At 41.9% G+C, this 15,854-nt stretch overlaps 1 protein-coding gene across 24 annotated transcripts in view; it reads right to left on the reverse strand.

The window, feature by feature from the left end:
* MTMR3 (myotubularin related protein 3) overlaps window positions 1–12,800 on the reverse strand; it is a 138,404-nt gene extending 125,604 nt beyond the window's left edge. For 7 of the 24 annotated variants that reach the window (XM_067015916.1, XM_059040887.2, XM_067015903.1 and 4 more), the window contains exon 1: window positions 12,546–12,743. The gene's annotated coding sequence lies outside the window, so the exon portion shown is untranslated. Of the gene's footprint in view, window positions 1–12,184; window positions 12,371–12,545 lie in introns of those variants that run through there. The other 17 variants (XM_067015917.1, XM_059040885.2, XM_059040884.2 and 14 more) reach the window with 9 other exon arrangements.
* Between the last annotated feature and the right edge of the window lie 3,054 nt (window positions 12,801–15,854).

Consider the following 15,854-nt stretch of genomic DNA (forward strand, 5'->3'; position numbering starts at 1 on the left):
CCAAATTTCAACTGCTCAATATGTACTGAACAGCAGTTATCGAATGTCAGAAGGAATCAGAGAAAGTTCTATTGAACAAAACAGGTTCCATACATGCTGTCTCATCTCCCACTCCTCACTCTTTATTATGCTAAAATTAACCTAAGAAAATGATGGATGACTAGTATGGATCACCAAATCCCATTGTTTCCCATCTCACTCAAATTTAATTATCACTCGTTTAGAAATCTCTTCTCCTCAGCCTCCACTATGCCCCATTAACCTAATTTTAACAGGTTTTCTTAAAATTCAATCTTCTCCCACTCCCCTAAATGTGAGCCTCAATCTCTGGCTCTTCTAGGTTCAAGATCTCATCCAGATAAGGCCTACCTTTCTTCCTGCCTCAAGTTCTCTATCTCCAAGCTCCTGCACCACATTTTTACTTGTATACCCTGGCCTCAATGTTAAACGTGTGAAGGGCTTCATTTTAGTCCTTTTCCAAAACCAGCTCGGGGCTTCCCTGGTGGCGCAGTGGTTGAGAATCCGCCTGCCGATGCAGGGGACATGGGTTCGTGCCCCGGTCCGGGAAGATCCCACATGCCGCGGCGCGGCTGGGCCCGTGAGCCACGGCCGCTGAGCCTGCGCGTCCGGAGCCTGTGCTCCGCAATGGGAGAGGCCACAACAGTGAGAGGCCCGCGTACCACACACACACAAAAAAAAAAAAAAAAAAAAAAAAACCAGCTCCCACTCCCAATTCCACATTTCTATACTATCACTATTCTCTAAGACCCAAAACCCACCAACTCTGAATCCTTGCCACTAACCTCCCATTCAAATTTGTGTATTTCCTTTAGGGTATCAACAAACAATCCTCTACCTTAATCTAGCTACCTAAATTACCACCTTGCCACCACCTTAATTCAGGTCCTTATTACCTAATTCTGAGTACAGTACAGATTCTTCACTGCTTTCTAATCTTTGCCTGCTCCCAATTATGCACACTACCACCAAACACATGTTCACCAAAACTGCCTTTGATCTCAGCCTAAAAGGGCTCAGTACAGCAAGTAAAAGAAATTTCAAGTAATTTAAGGATTTGATTAATTTATAGCACTTTACAAACTTATTTTTGAATCCTCTATTCTGTGCTAGCAAAACTAAAACTATTCCCCAGACACAGCTCTATGTGCCTCACCTATATAAAGCTGGGACTCCTCCTAGTTTCTACTATGCAATTTTAACATGTTAGCTGCTTTATATTACAAAGCTATTCATCTCAGCGCCTCTTACATAGCATGCATTTTGAACAGACCTAAGTGAACAGACCAGGAATAAGTTACAAATACACATATTGGTTTAGATTTAATATAAAAGCATCAATATTTATTGCATGCAATTCTATTCCCCCAAAATTTACTCTGCAGAATTATTTCTGTTGTTGTTCAAAAGTATAAAGTGCAAGAATATCCATGAGAGAGAGCACTTTTTGTAATAAGGGAAAAAAATGCCAAAAAAAAATCCCTAGATGTCCATCAGTAAAGGACTGGATAAATAATTGTAGCGTGCCTATAAAAAGTTTTTAAAAACTACAGTCCTGGGCGTCCCTGGTGGCGCAGTGGTTGAGAATCCGCCTGCCGATGCAGGGGACACGGGTTCGTGCCCCGATCCGGGAAGATCCCACATGCTGCGGAGCGGCTGGGCCCGTGAGCCATGGCCACTGAGCCTGCGCGTCCGGAGCCTGTGCTCCGCAATGGGAGAGGCCATAACAGTGAGAGGCCCGCGTACCACAAAAAACAAACAAACAAACAAAACTACAGTCCTTAAAAATGAGGTAAATCTATATTTTGTGATACAGTAAGATGTCTGTAGTACATTACTGAGAAAAAAACAAATTGTAGATAAGCACGTACAGTTTGATCCTATTAAAGGGAAAATTTAAGATCTATATATTAACTGAAAACAACTATTAATAGGGGACTAAAATTACATTCTATTCATACAACTGAATAGCTATTAGGCGAATTACTTTTTTTTTTTGCGGTATGCGGGCCTCTCACTGCCGTGGCCTCTCCCGCTGCGGAGCACAGGCTCCGGACGCGCAGGCTCAGCGGCCATGGCTCACGGACCCAGCCGCGGATCTTCCCGGACCGGGGCACGAACCCGTGTCCCCTGCATCGGCAGGCGGACTCTCAACCACTATGCCACCAGGGAAGCCCGCGAATTACTTTTAAGTGAAGTAAATATACATATATCAACACAGATAAATTTCAAGCTTTTCAAATAGAATACATACACTAAGGTAACACATACATTTGAAACACAATAATACTACATGTTAAATACACAGAGACATTTATTGGAAGAATACAAGAGCATGGGCTAAGAGAGTAAAACCACCTCTGGATAATGGAAACAGGATCTAAGATGAATGCAAAAGGGACTCCAACTATATATTTTGATTTTTAAAAACAAATATAAATACACCTGTCAGGCAAATCTTACAAGATGTCAACATCTATTAAATCTAAATCAACATCTTTTAAATTAGGTACATGGTGTTTATTAAATTATTTTCCATATTTTTCTAAATTTTGAAATATTTAAATTTTACTTTTAAAAAAAGAAAGCCAAGATTGTGGAATCTGGGAACAGAGGATTACAGCCTTTATCAACTTCTACAGGGTATTTATTTTTTGACAAGCCTATATATCTTTATTATAAAATTTTTAACTAAAAACCTCTATAAATTTTTATTAGCACCTATCATTATTACCTTAATTGCTCTTCAACTTTAATCTTATTCTTTAAAATAATAAAGGGCAGATAGTTAAAAAAAAGTTCTACCCCAGAAATCTAACATTCTGAATATCATCTATTTACACAAGCATTTAAGTCACTATAATATGCAATAAACAGCAAAAGCTGACAGGCTCTACCTAAACTCTATCACTTAAACTCTAAAGGATGTATTACATAGACGTTCCTAAAATATCAACAGATGAATGAGTAAATAAACTTACAGTGGCTCAACTCCCAGCTGTACATTAACACCAAAACCCCATGAGACTCTACTGTCAAAATAAGTCATTTATCTAAGTATATTCCAGTTCAAATTACATGTACAAAATCAGTATCACATCTGAGTTGCTACAGTCCCACTTGATTTTTTTTTTTAACATCTTTGTTGGAGTATAACTGCTTTACAATGGTGTGTTAGTTTCTGCCTTATAACAAAGTGAATCAGCTATACATACACATATATCCTCATATCTCTCCCCTCTTGTGTCTCCCTCCCTCCCACTCTCCCTATCCCACCCTCTGGGTGGTCACAAAGCACCAAGCTGATCTCCCTGTGCTATGCGGCTGCTGCCCACTGGCTACCTATTTTACATTTGGTAGTATATGTAAGTCCATGCCACTCTCTCACTTCGTCCCAGCTTACCCTCCCCAATCCCCGTGTCCTCAAGTCCATTCTCTACATCTGCGTCTTTACTCCTGTCCTGCCCCTAGGTTCTTCATAACCTTTTTTTTTTTTTAGATTCCATATATATGTGTGAGCATATGGTATTTGTTTTTCTCTTTCTGACTTACTTCACTCTGTATGACAAATTCTAGGTCCATCCACCTCACTACAAATAACTCAATTTCATTTCTTTTTATGGATGAGTAATATTCCATTGTATGTATGTGCCACATCTTCTTTACCCATTCATCTATCGTTGGACATTTAGGTTGCTTCCATGTCCTGGCTATTGTAAATAGAGCTGCAATGAACATTGTGGTACATTATTTTTTTTTTTCTTTCAGTCTTTATCTTTAGTGAAAACTAGTTTTATTCATGTTGTATTTTATAATAGCTATAATGAATATATAAACTTTTGTTTCCTTTTTACTATTTGAGTTACAATAATTTAAAATAGTTGATAATTGTGTTTTATAAGAATATACATGACTCTTTTTGAATTATGGTTTTCTCAGGGTATATGCCCAGTAATGGGATTGCTGGGTTGTATGGTAGTTCTATTTTTAGTTTTTTAAGGAACCTCCATACTGTTCTCCATCCACTTTATATTTTTAAACACACACACACACACACACACACACACACATACACACATACACAGCTACAGTTCCTGCTCCACATGACAAGTCCACATGGCATATCAGCAAGTAAAATGGGAATTCAGGCCAAGTCCTGTGTTTACAGTTCATAGAATCTGATTTTTCTTTTTAAGGTTTCATAATTCTCAAACAGCTCATTAGGAAGAGAAAAATTAGATGGAGGTCTTGTGTTTAACTGTGACCAAAGCCCAGACTGTCTCAGTCATAGTGGAAATTACAATAAGAAAGTTCAAATCAGCTTGCCTGCCCCATTTTCCCATACCACTTCTTACAGCTGCCACTCTGCTTAGGAACTGGAGTCAGTTAAGGAACCACTTTCTTCCTCTATTTTTTTTTTTGGCCACACCCCACAGCATGCAGAACTTCCCCAACCAGGGAGCGAACCCCCACCCCCTGCAGTGGAAGTACAGAATCTTAACCACTGGACCACCAGGGAAGACTACAACCCACTTTCTCAATGGCGACTATGACTTAAACCTTCATAAGCCTGCCAATGAAAACTAAGGACAGGGACTTCCCTGGTAGTGCAGTGGTTAAGAATTCACCTGCCAATGCAGGGGGCACAGGTTCGATCCCTGGTCTGGGAAGATCCCACATGCCACAGAGCAACTATGCCTGTGCACAACTACTGAGCCTGAGCTCTAGAGCCCACAAGCCACAACTACTGAAGCCCGTGCACTCTAAAGACCGTGCTCTGCAACAAGAGAAACCAACGCAATGAGAAGCCCACACACTGCAATGAAGACTAGCCCCCTCTCGCCGCAACTAGAGAAAGCCTGCGCACAGCAATGAAGACCCAACACAGCCAAAAAAAAAAAAAAGAAAACTAAGGATATTAAAATGTACTTTAAAATAGCAGCTTTTTCCTAATTATAAGAGTAATACATGTTCATTACAGAATACTGGGAAACTACAGAAGAATATGAAGCAGAAAATGGTCACTATCCCAGCCAGAAATTAATCACTATTAATATTTCCATTCTTGTCTTTACAGAGTCTCCCTTATGTATAAAAGTATATTAGTTCACTTACTAAACATGATTTTAATTTCAGCAGATCAAAGGGGAAATAAAATACTAGCTTCTTCAGAAGACTTTTTTTTTTTTTTTTTTTTTCAGTGTTTTCAGAGTAAACCAAAACCACGTGTACAGGGAACTGGAGAGAATAAGACAAGTGAGAGAAATGATACTTGCTCCTTTTCATTCACCCTATGGCAAACCATGAAGTCCATGTTTCAAGAACCACTATATACCCAAAGACTAACTAATGAGTATGTTTCCTTTTTAAATAGCAAGCTACTATATAAATAAATATACACATACATATACACACACACAGTCCTGACAGTAGGAGGGACACACATGGTGAAAAGAATTACATCAAGACTAATTTTTTCGTCACCATGAATCTATCCTTAAGAGAAAGTAAGAGGATATCTGAAAGGCTGATGTAAAATTAATGACCTCTCCCACCAAAACATTTTCTGTGCACATCAGATAAACGAAAAATCTAACTACAGAAAATGATGTGTTGGTTTTACAATGCTTTAACTTATTTACACATGTAAATATATATGTATGAGTTCAAACAGTTAGTCCATAAATACTGATAGCTTATTTTGTACCAGGCAATATATAAAGTGCTGAGGAGTGAAGGAGAATAGCCATCAGTACCTACTTCTGCAGGGATTACAGTCTACCTCTTTAAATATGATGTCAAACACTAGGCATGTGGCCTCAAAGGAGTCACAACATCACTGATTAAATGATGCTTTCAAATCCTTATGAGGATCTAAGAAGATGTATGTGACGGTACCTTATAAATCACGCTACCTAAGGTAAAAAGGGATACCTGGCCCTTTTCCCAAAATACTGTATATAGCAATCCCCTTCAATATAAATTATCTTTTAACTGGCAAAAAAATTTCTTTTAACTAGCAAAAAATAATCACTCAGGTTGCTCTTTTCACAATCTCTTATGATTTCAATATTATCTTTCTCTGATATCGACCCATATAGAATAACTGAAATTAAATTCCCCATGATGGGAAGTGAGACTCATTTTTGTAGTGCAAAAAACACCATTTCCTGATTTCATAACTTACAGGGGGAGGAAAGGGGCAAATCAAAAGTAACTTATTCAAACTTAAGGAAAAAAGTTACCTTTTAATCTAAGATTCATCAGGGAAAGTTTCAGCCCAAGAAAGCATTTTTTAAAAGTTATTGACTCAGGCTCTTCCAAATGGAGTTAGAGTGAAAGGTTAATTGTGGTATTTTGCAAGCAAAGGAAAGCAAGTATGGAGCACTTTTTTCAGTCTCCAAGACCTAAGCTCTTAGAAAACAAAAATGTTACAATCAAACTGCTTTCCATAAAGCACAGACTTTAAAAAATATACTCTACACAATATCAGTTCTTCATATCTAAGAGAAGGAGACTATTTAGACTATTTCCTATCCTATGATTTGCCCTTTTCAAATTCAGCCACATCAACAATGACAAAAGGTATCAAACTGATGCTTTATGAGCAAGGTTTATGTTTGCACTTATTGCAGATGTGACTCTGAACAGCATGGGACACTTTAAAGACTATCATAATCCAACTAGGCTGGACCATCTGCACAACTAGTGGAAAGGCCCCAAAACAGTCAACCATAAAAGCCCAACATTAAATCTTAAGCGTCGAAAGCAGTTACGTCCAAAGTAGAGTATAGTACACTTCAAGGAGTAACCAAGATGCTCCACTGGGGTAAACAAGAAAGATATTTGAACTTTATTTTTAATTCTCATCCTTGTTAATTTTTTGTTTATATTTTATAAAGTACACAATAACCAGTTACTATACATATTATTTGTAAATTAAATACTTAAGGATTGAACATTAATGCTCAAAATTTTTTTACTGTTGGGATGAGCAATCAAAAAGTTTAGAGACCACTGGTCTAAAGTAGTCCCTATCATTGCACTTTCATTTTTACCTGTCCCTTCCACAGTTAAGCTGTAGAGGCTAAGATCTGATGCTGAAAAAAGAACAAAGGAAAACTATTCCCAAACTATTTTAAACTCCCACCAACAAGCTGAAAGGTAGTAAATCACTAACAAGAATATATGGAATTGCACAGGGAGCTCAGCTCGGTGCTGTGTCAACCTGGATGGGTGGGTGGAAGGGAGGTCCAAGAGGAAGGGGATATATGCATACATATAGCTGATTCACTTCATTGTACAGCAGAAACTAACACAATATTGTAAAGCAATTTTACCCCAATTTACAAAAAAAGAAAAAGGAAAAAAGAATACATGGAATTGGACACTGATATTCTCTTGCTGAGACTTTAAAATAGCATCCTATCTAGAGGGCATCCTGAGTATATTCAAATTAAAAAACAAAACCCCGGGGCTTCCCTGGTGGCTCAGTGGTTAAGAATCCGCCTGCCAATGCAGGAGACACAGGTTCAAGCCCTGGTCCAGGAAGATCCCACATGCCAAAGAGCAACTAAGCCCATGCACCACAACTACTAAGCCTGCACTCTAGAGTCTGCAGGCCACAACTACTGAGCCCATGTGTCACAACTACTGAAGCCCGTGCACCTAGAGCCTGTGCTCCACAACAAGAGAGCCACTGCAGTGAGAAGCCCGCACACTGCAATGAAGAGTAGCCCCCACTCGCCACAACTAGAGGAAGCCCGGGTGTAGCAACGAAGACCCAACGCCGCCAAAAATAAATAATTTTTTTTAAAAAAAACAACCCTTTGCCAGGTAAGCCCACTTTTAGGAATTTAGCCTAAGAAAACAACAGCACATGTATTTTAAAAGTCCAAACAAGGGAATTCCCTGGCAGTACAGTGGTTAGGGCTCCATGTTTCCACTGCAGGGAGCACAGGTTTGACCCCTGGTCGGGGAAGCAAAATCCCACAAGACACACAGGGCAGCAAAAAAAAAAAAAAAAGAAAGAAAAAAGAAAGAAAGAAAAGATACATCTTATATTGCAACTCAATACACATATATAAAGGTATAAAACAACAAAAGTTTCCCAAATCAATAATTATTTTTACCATTTTTGATGTGCTGATATTTTCTATTTTTTAGAAATCACCACATTGATTTCACTACCCTATGACGTTGCCACCCGCCATTTAGAAAACACAGCCCTAAAACTTTACACAGAATGTACTAAACTCCTTGACCCTTCTACTTTCCATTCCACCACCTTTCGAACATAACAAAATGTGTGAAATCTAGCAAGTCTACTCCAAGTGCAAACCTGGGCACAAATGTAAGACTCCCAGATCCCTCTGAAGTTTCTCGAAACACTGTGACCATTCCTACTGGCAGACTGGTACAAGTGCTTGCTATAAGGTTTCTCCAGGCAGAGTACAGACATTTTGTTGTTGCTTTACCAGTGATATTAGTAAATTCTGCACCTGACAGCAGATACCAGATTTTACCACTGCTCCACAAGCAACTCTTCCAGGAAAATAGGATTCTCATACAATACGACTCCATTATCATCCCCTTACATTTTTAGATTGCTTTTCATATACACCACTCCATTTAATCCTCACTGACAGGCTGATATAAATAGAGAAGTTGCTCTTCTTCCTTTTACTAATGAAGGAACTGAAGCTCAGAATGGTTATGTGGTTTGCCAGAAACAATACAGCTAATGAGAAGCACAACCCAGGCTTCAACCCAGGACTTACTGGTCATCCAATGCCATGCTACAATAGTTTTCACTTTGAACATCTGATACAAATATGAATTTAAAAGGTATGTTAAAGTTCTAGGCGCAAAAGTGAAGACACAAGCATGAAATTAAAATTAAAAATAACAATGAATATTAACAATTTGGGTAGCCTCTAAAATTATTGGGAATCCTAGTTCAATTGGATACATATTTAATTTCATGCTTTGTCTTAAGTTTCACTGATTATAAAATTACATATAAATTCACCACAGAAAATTACAAAATTGGGTGGTCTGTAAGAAACAACTGACCACATAAATTACACAAACTTCCCCCAAACCATTCTTAATCTTGTGGCTTCACACTAAATTATGAAGTTCCCTATGTGAAATCCGTTTTGATTTCAACACTAAGTTAATTACAACAACATAAGCATGTTGTTTCTGCATAATACTTGCAACATGCACTCAATTTCCAGAGCACTTTTGGCCATCTAAAATCCATAAGTCAAAAGCAGAATTCAAAACAGAATGTTCTTTTTTCAGTTTTTTTTTAATTAAAAGGTTCATCTACCTATATGAGATTAATACTAAGTAACAATTACAAATTATTAAAGATTTCCAAATTCAGGCTGGAGAAACTACTTGAGGTCAACAAGTACAGGCCTTTAACTGTAGATTGATAAGAAAACTGAGGTCCAGAGAAGTGACATTCCCAACAGCAGTCACAGAGTTAAATTAACGAGACAATCTCTGCCAACCTACAGCTTCTCATTATTCTAAATACCTCTGCATCTAACAAAATGTGCTTTAAAAAAAACACATACCTATAAAAATTAAGAAACACATACACACACACAAAAAAAAAATTACGGCACATTTAAGACCCAAAAGCTAGAGGACAGGATAGTGTGCAATGGCAGTCTTTAGAAAACAGAATCTTTTGATGGGATCTCAAAGTTCCAAACCACAAGGACTAAAAAACTGACTCTTTAATCCAATGCAAATGATCAAGTAACTTTTAATAACAAACGTTGTTATCAACCACCAAAACTGTTCTTTTTCCCCATCTCAATACTATTCATTTACTCGACAAATATCTGAGAGCACAGTATATGCTGGGAACTATGCTAGCTACTAGACACCAAGCAACAAAACAAACATGGCCTCTGGCTCTTGTAGTGGACAACTAGGTGTACTTCTCTAACAATACTACACTATGATTTAACAGGATATTTAGCAAACTCCTTCATTGCTCTATACAACTGTAACATTTTCTTCCAACTCTTCCAAACTTATAACAAACCTCACCACACCCCCTCTGCAATATGACTGCTTCCTTTGGTAACTCGGAACTCCACTTTACCACAGAAGGTGTTAACCAAAACTGCAACAGATTTTTTTTTTTTTTTTTTTTGGCGGTACGCGGGCCTCTCATTGCTGTGGCCTCTCCTGTCGCGGAGCACAGGCTCCGGACGCGCAGGCTCAGCGGCCATGGCTCACGGGCCCAGCCGCTCCGCGGCATGTGGGATCTTCCCAGACCGGGGCACGAACCCATGTCCCCTGCATCGGCAGGCGGACTCTCAACCACTGCGCCACCAGGGAAGCCCTGCAACAGATTTTAAAGCTGACTTTACCAGTCCTCAGGGCCTCAAGCATATTTCAAGAACTTTTCACAGTCCACAGTAAAATCTTCCTGGTTCACAACCCTTGTCTCAAATGACTAATTCACCTGCCCTACCCACACTTTACTAGAAACAATCAGATGGTGTAGAAGCAATCATGATGCTGGGAAACACCTTCGGTGGAGCTCTTTGTAGGCCAGAAGTAGACTTACTGCCTCTCCCTCTCTGCTTCTTTCCACTGGATTCCTCATTGTATCTCTGGATATACCTCCAGTCAAGCAGCCTCTAATTTTATCAAGTGTGTTCCTCAGAACCTGCACAAATAATTTCTGGAAACAAACCGGTTTCCCCTACATAAATCCATTATATTTTAAGAGATGTTCAATTTTCAGTTTTGTCTCTCAGGCTTCCCCCTCCTCCATACCTCTGAAATTGTATAAACAATTAAAAACACTCTCAGGAGTCATAATTAGTGGAAATCTTTTGGAATACCAAAAGTGATCTAAAGCACAAGTTCACAAACCTGGCTGACCAGAATCATTCAGGGAGTTTTGTAAGGATGGATTCTTAGGCCCCACCCTCAGAGATTTTAATCCACCAGGTCCTGCGTAACGCCCAAGAACCAGCATTTCAGGCAGTCCATATTATTTCCAACAACTGGTATTTAATTAGGTAAGGACTGAACTAAAAAAACCTGGCCTACAAGCTGGGAAAACCTCGGTTCTCCTATGGCTTGCCATTAACTAACTACAAGTGGGGCTTCACCAGTGTGCTGGTCATCCAAACAGCTCAGGGCCACCTGAAAATGCGGAAAGTAATTAGAGCTGAATGAAGCCTTTATAGGAGCCAATCTAAAATTCTAGAACCCTCCAAACTTAGTTAAATGTCACATACTGTACTGGGTTTACTCAAAACAGTGTCATTCTCTAAGCTCTTCTACCCACCCAAGTCACAGGCCTTGGAAAAGAAGACATTCTGCTTGCCACCAACACACCTTACCTTAGTTGGTCTCTGAGCAAAAAACAACACGCGTCTTGTCTCTTGCCCTACTGAAACAGCCTTGGATCTGAAAGGGGAAGGTCCCCAACACCTCTCCATGTACAAGTTACGACTGCTTTACATTAAAAAAAAATCATCTCATCTAATTCAACCCAGGCCTCGATGGCACTGCTGTCGACATTATGAGAAACGAAGGTGAATCTCAAATGGAAGAGCATGCCAACTTTTTTTCCCTCGCTGTGAAAAAATACTGTCAGATAACAAAGTGTATGTCAAGATACTAAAACGGTTAAGAATTTAGGCCTCAGTCTGGAGACGACACCTGATAATCATTACCCAATTACCTAATTGCAAAACTCACAGGTGAGACTATCAGACCCCCGAGGAGTTTATTAAAACGTCCATAAAATTTACCCCACTATTTTGAAGGAAGTTTTCCAGCCCAAAGTACAACCAACAATATTATCTTAGGGGGTCCTAAGCAGCAGGATTCAATACATTTAGTGGCACGATTTTCATCTGAGAAATTACTCTGCAATCTTTCGTGGAGCTGTTTGACTAGTGTTGCTGAGCTCTCTCAACCGCCTCCGAACCATCCTTCCCACCCAAGCACTACCAGGTCAGGGTGATGCCCTGCTGCACAGCAAGGCGGCCACTCCTCCTTCCCACAAGTCCCGGGCCCGCTCCGCTCGCCACAGGGGCTTCGTGGCCCCCGACCTCCGGCCTCTCGCCATGGAGGACTCCCACAGACCCGGTCGGGGCGAGAGGCACACACTCACCTCCGGGGGTCCGCGGACATTTCCCCGGACGCTGCGAGGTAGCGCCTCACACCCCTAGCCCCGTGGGCCCTTCCCCACCAAGTTCGGGAAGGCAGCCCGGGTTGGACCCCGCCTCCTCCGCGCCGAGGGTCCGGGCCGCGCCGGGCCGCTGAGCTCCCGCTCCCCGCGCCTCCCTCTGGCGGCCGCGGCCGCCGCCCGGGCCACCCTCCCCGGGCCACGCACGCCGTCCCCAGCCCCCCGCGGGCCGCCGCCGCCTCCTCAGAGGGTGACAGCCGCCGCGCCCGGGCCGAGGCCCGCCCCTCCTCCAGCTCCTCCTCACCCCCCGGAGGAGACGGGGCTTGAAGGGGGGGGCCTTCCTTACCGGGCGGCAGGACATGGCGAGGCCCGTCACGGAACGGCCTCCTCCGCCACCCCACAAGGCTCCCAGCCAGGGCCGGCGGGGGGCAGGGCCTGGGCTGCTGGAGCGTCTCGACCGGCTGCCTCCGCCACCGCCGCTGCCGCCGCCTTCTCACAACCACAACAACATGGCGGCGGCGGCCACACAGAGCACGCTCCCGAGACAGAGCCGGGCCGCGAGCGGGGGCGCGCGCGCACGCTCGGCCTCTCAGCCGGCGGTCAGGGGAAAAGAGGGCGGGCCGTCGCGGGGGAGGGGGCGCGGTCTGGGCCGATTACCACGCCCCTGGGGTGAGCGGGGTTGCCGATCAGCGGAGCGCCCGGGGCGAGCGAAGGGCTGGCTGGGAAGAGCAGCCGGAGAAGGAGAGAGAAGCGGGTGGGTAATGGGCGAAGAAGAAAACCAAAGGTGGTCCCACAGATTTTGGAGAGGCATCTTTTCCTAGCTCTATAGCCCTGGGCAAGACAACGCTAGAACAATAGTAGTATCTTTCACCTGTACTTGTGCTGAGGATAAAACTAATTTAATGTAATGCAAGTAAGTATAGTGTGCTCAAGGTTCTACTCAATACAATTTTAGACTGCTTGCACCAAAACACAGCTGGAAGAAGTGAGTTTTCAAACAAGCAAAAAAAGAAACTTGTAACCCACACTCAATAGCCTGTAGAAGAATTCTACGCACCTGGACTGAATTAACCTCAGGCCCTAACAGATTCACCTCCTCAGAGTTACGTTTTAAAGTTGTACCTTTGACTTTTCTGGAAAATGGCTGCGAGAACCAGTCAAATGAAATCTATCCTTGCATTTGTTGCATTGTTTTTTCCACAGCACTCTGTGCAATTATTTACCTGTTTTTCGTGTTTGTTATCTTTTTATCCCATTCTGAAGTAAAAGTTACTTGAAGATAAAGATCTTCTTTGTTTGGTTCATCACTTTACCCCCAGCACCTAGAACTGCTCATGACAAGAAGTGAGAAATTTCTTGATTAACTAATAGCTAATATTTATACAACTCATCTAATTGAATCTTCACAGCTTGAATAAGTAGATACTGTTATTATCATCATTTTACAGATGAAGAAACTGCAGCCCAGGATAAGCTGCACTAAAAGTTTTTTAAAAATCAAACCCAGGGGCTTCCCTGGTGGCACAGTGGTTAAGAATCCACCTGTCAATGCAGGGGACATGGGTTGGATCCCTGGTCCAGGAAGATTCCACCTGCCACAGAGCAGCTAAGCCCGTGCACAACTACTGGAGCCCACACCCTAGAGCCTGTGCTCCGCAACAAGAGAAGCCACCGCAATGAGAAGCCCGTATACTGCAACGAAGAGTAGCCCCCCGCTCCGCTCGCTGCAACCAGAGAAAAGCCAGCATGCAGCAACAATGACCCAACGCAGCCAAAAAATAAATAAATAAATAAATAAATTTATTTAAATATATATATATGTCAAACCCAAACCCAACTGACATCAAAAGCTATGCTCTCACCCACCAGGCTGTACTACCAACTCTATGGCATCATCGCCTGAAATAAAATCCCAAGAAAGAAACTACATTAGAGTTCAAAGTTAGGAAAGGCTTTGCTCTACTCTGTCAGCTGAAAAAAATTGCACAACCTAAAAGTTGAGAATATGTTGTATTCTCAGCCTCTCTGATACCTCTGGGGACTGTTCCAAAGAGGTAAGGGAGGAGCCAGAATATATAGGAATTTTTGCACCAAAAATCAGGTAGTCAGAACATCAAAAGATTACTGTTAATTAAAGAAAAAACAGACATCTCAAGTTAATGAATTTAGCACTTTACTATGCATGGGAAGATGCAGGAGTCTGGGCTCATTGAAATCATTCCTTTGATATGCACCTTAACGACCTGGGGCCAGTATCCTGTTTTCTCCACCCTGAATCCCCTGCAGCACCGAAAAGAAGATGGCTGCAGTGTCTGATGGCTTGATGGCCGCAATGTCCTTTGTTTACTGATATGGCAGGCAGTATTCGCTGACTACGTTGCTCACAGATACAGGTGCACTTCCTTTCTGATAATTAGTGTTAGGCAGCTGATTGTGTATCTTCTCACCTTGGCTTCCAGAAAGCCCAGGGCTAAATCTGAAGCTCAGTGGTGGCCTGCTGTTGGCCCTTCAAATCCACATATTAACGGTGACTTTCCCTCCCACCTCAACTCTGCACCTTTATTTATATTTTGCTATCCAGCTTTCCTTTTACTGTTATATGATTATAGCCTTTAAAGTATGAGAGAGGAAATAGTAAGTACAAACGAACAGATGAACAGGTTTTCCCACCTGTTTCTCGTATTGCCTAGTAAAATAAGGTTCTTATCAAGTTCAGTCCCCTCGGGGCACATGTTTTGCTACCTAGGCCTCCGCTCAGGCAATGGATGAAGGATAGGGTTCCATAGTTGGTGGTCTCTGATTGGATGGAAGCTAGCACCTGACTCCAAGACAGCCCAGCCATAGGCTGGCTAGCTCCCAATGAGTTGGCTCGAGGAAGATATTCAGCCAATGTGCTGTTAACATCCACTCAGCCAATCCCACAACTCCCCAGGAATACGTCGGGAGAGGGGAGACTTTTGGCATATCACTTTGACCTCTTTTTAGACAGAGTATCACTGTGTTTGCCTTTTAACTTGGGCTTCCCTGGTGGCGCAGTGGTTGAGAATCCGCCTGCCGATGCAGGAGACACGGGTTCGTGCCCTGGTCCGGGAAGATCCCACATGCCGTGGAGCAACTAAGCCCGTGAGCCATGGCCGCTAGGCCTGCGCGTCCGGAGCCTGTGCTCCGCAACGGGAGAGGCCACAACAGTGAGAGGCCCGCATACTGCAAAAATTAAAAAAATTAAATATATATATATATAACTTGGGCTAAGGAATCCTCAACTAGCATATAGGACGTAGGAGAAATTTCTCTGTGCACATAAGATCACTATTTGCGTGTCCTCATTTGCTTAGATGGGTAGTAATATTAACGAAAGTGAAATATTGATACTGTATAACAAACCATGGCTACATTTAGAAGAGTCACATAACCCAATGAACCAATATTTTCTAAATGACCAATTCATGATGTTACCAAATCATGCATGAATAAAAGATCTATTCAAAGTGCAAGATAAACCAATGGAGTTTAGTGTAACTGAGTACAAAAATTCATTCAAATGAATTTATGCAACTAAACTTTAAGAAACTACCTCTTCTCAAGTTTTCGTGTAGTATCAAAAAAAGAATATCCACAACCATCTGAATTGTATGAGGCTGGATTGTCTTCGTGT

Source organism: Kogia breviceps, chromosome 15 (genome assembly GCF_026419965.1).
Source record: "Kogia breviceps isolate mKogBre1 chromosome 15, mKogBre1 haplotype 1, whole genome shotgun sequence".
In the NCBI taxonomy this organism is placed as follows: Eukaryota; Metazoa; Chordata; class Mammalia; order Artiodactyla; family Physeteridae; genus Kogia; species Kogia breviceps.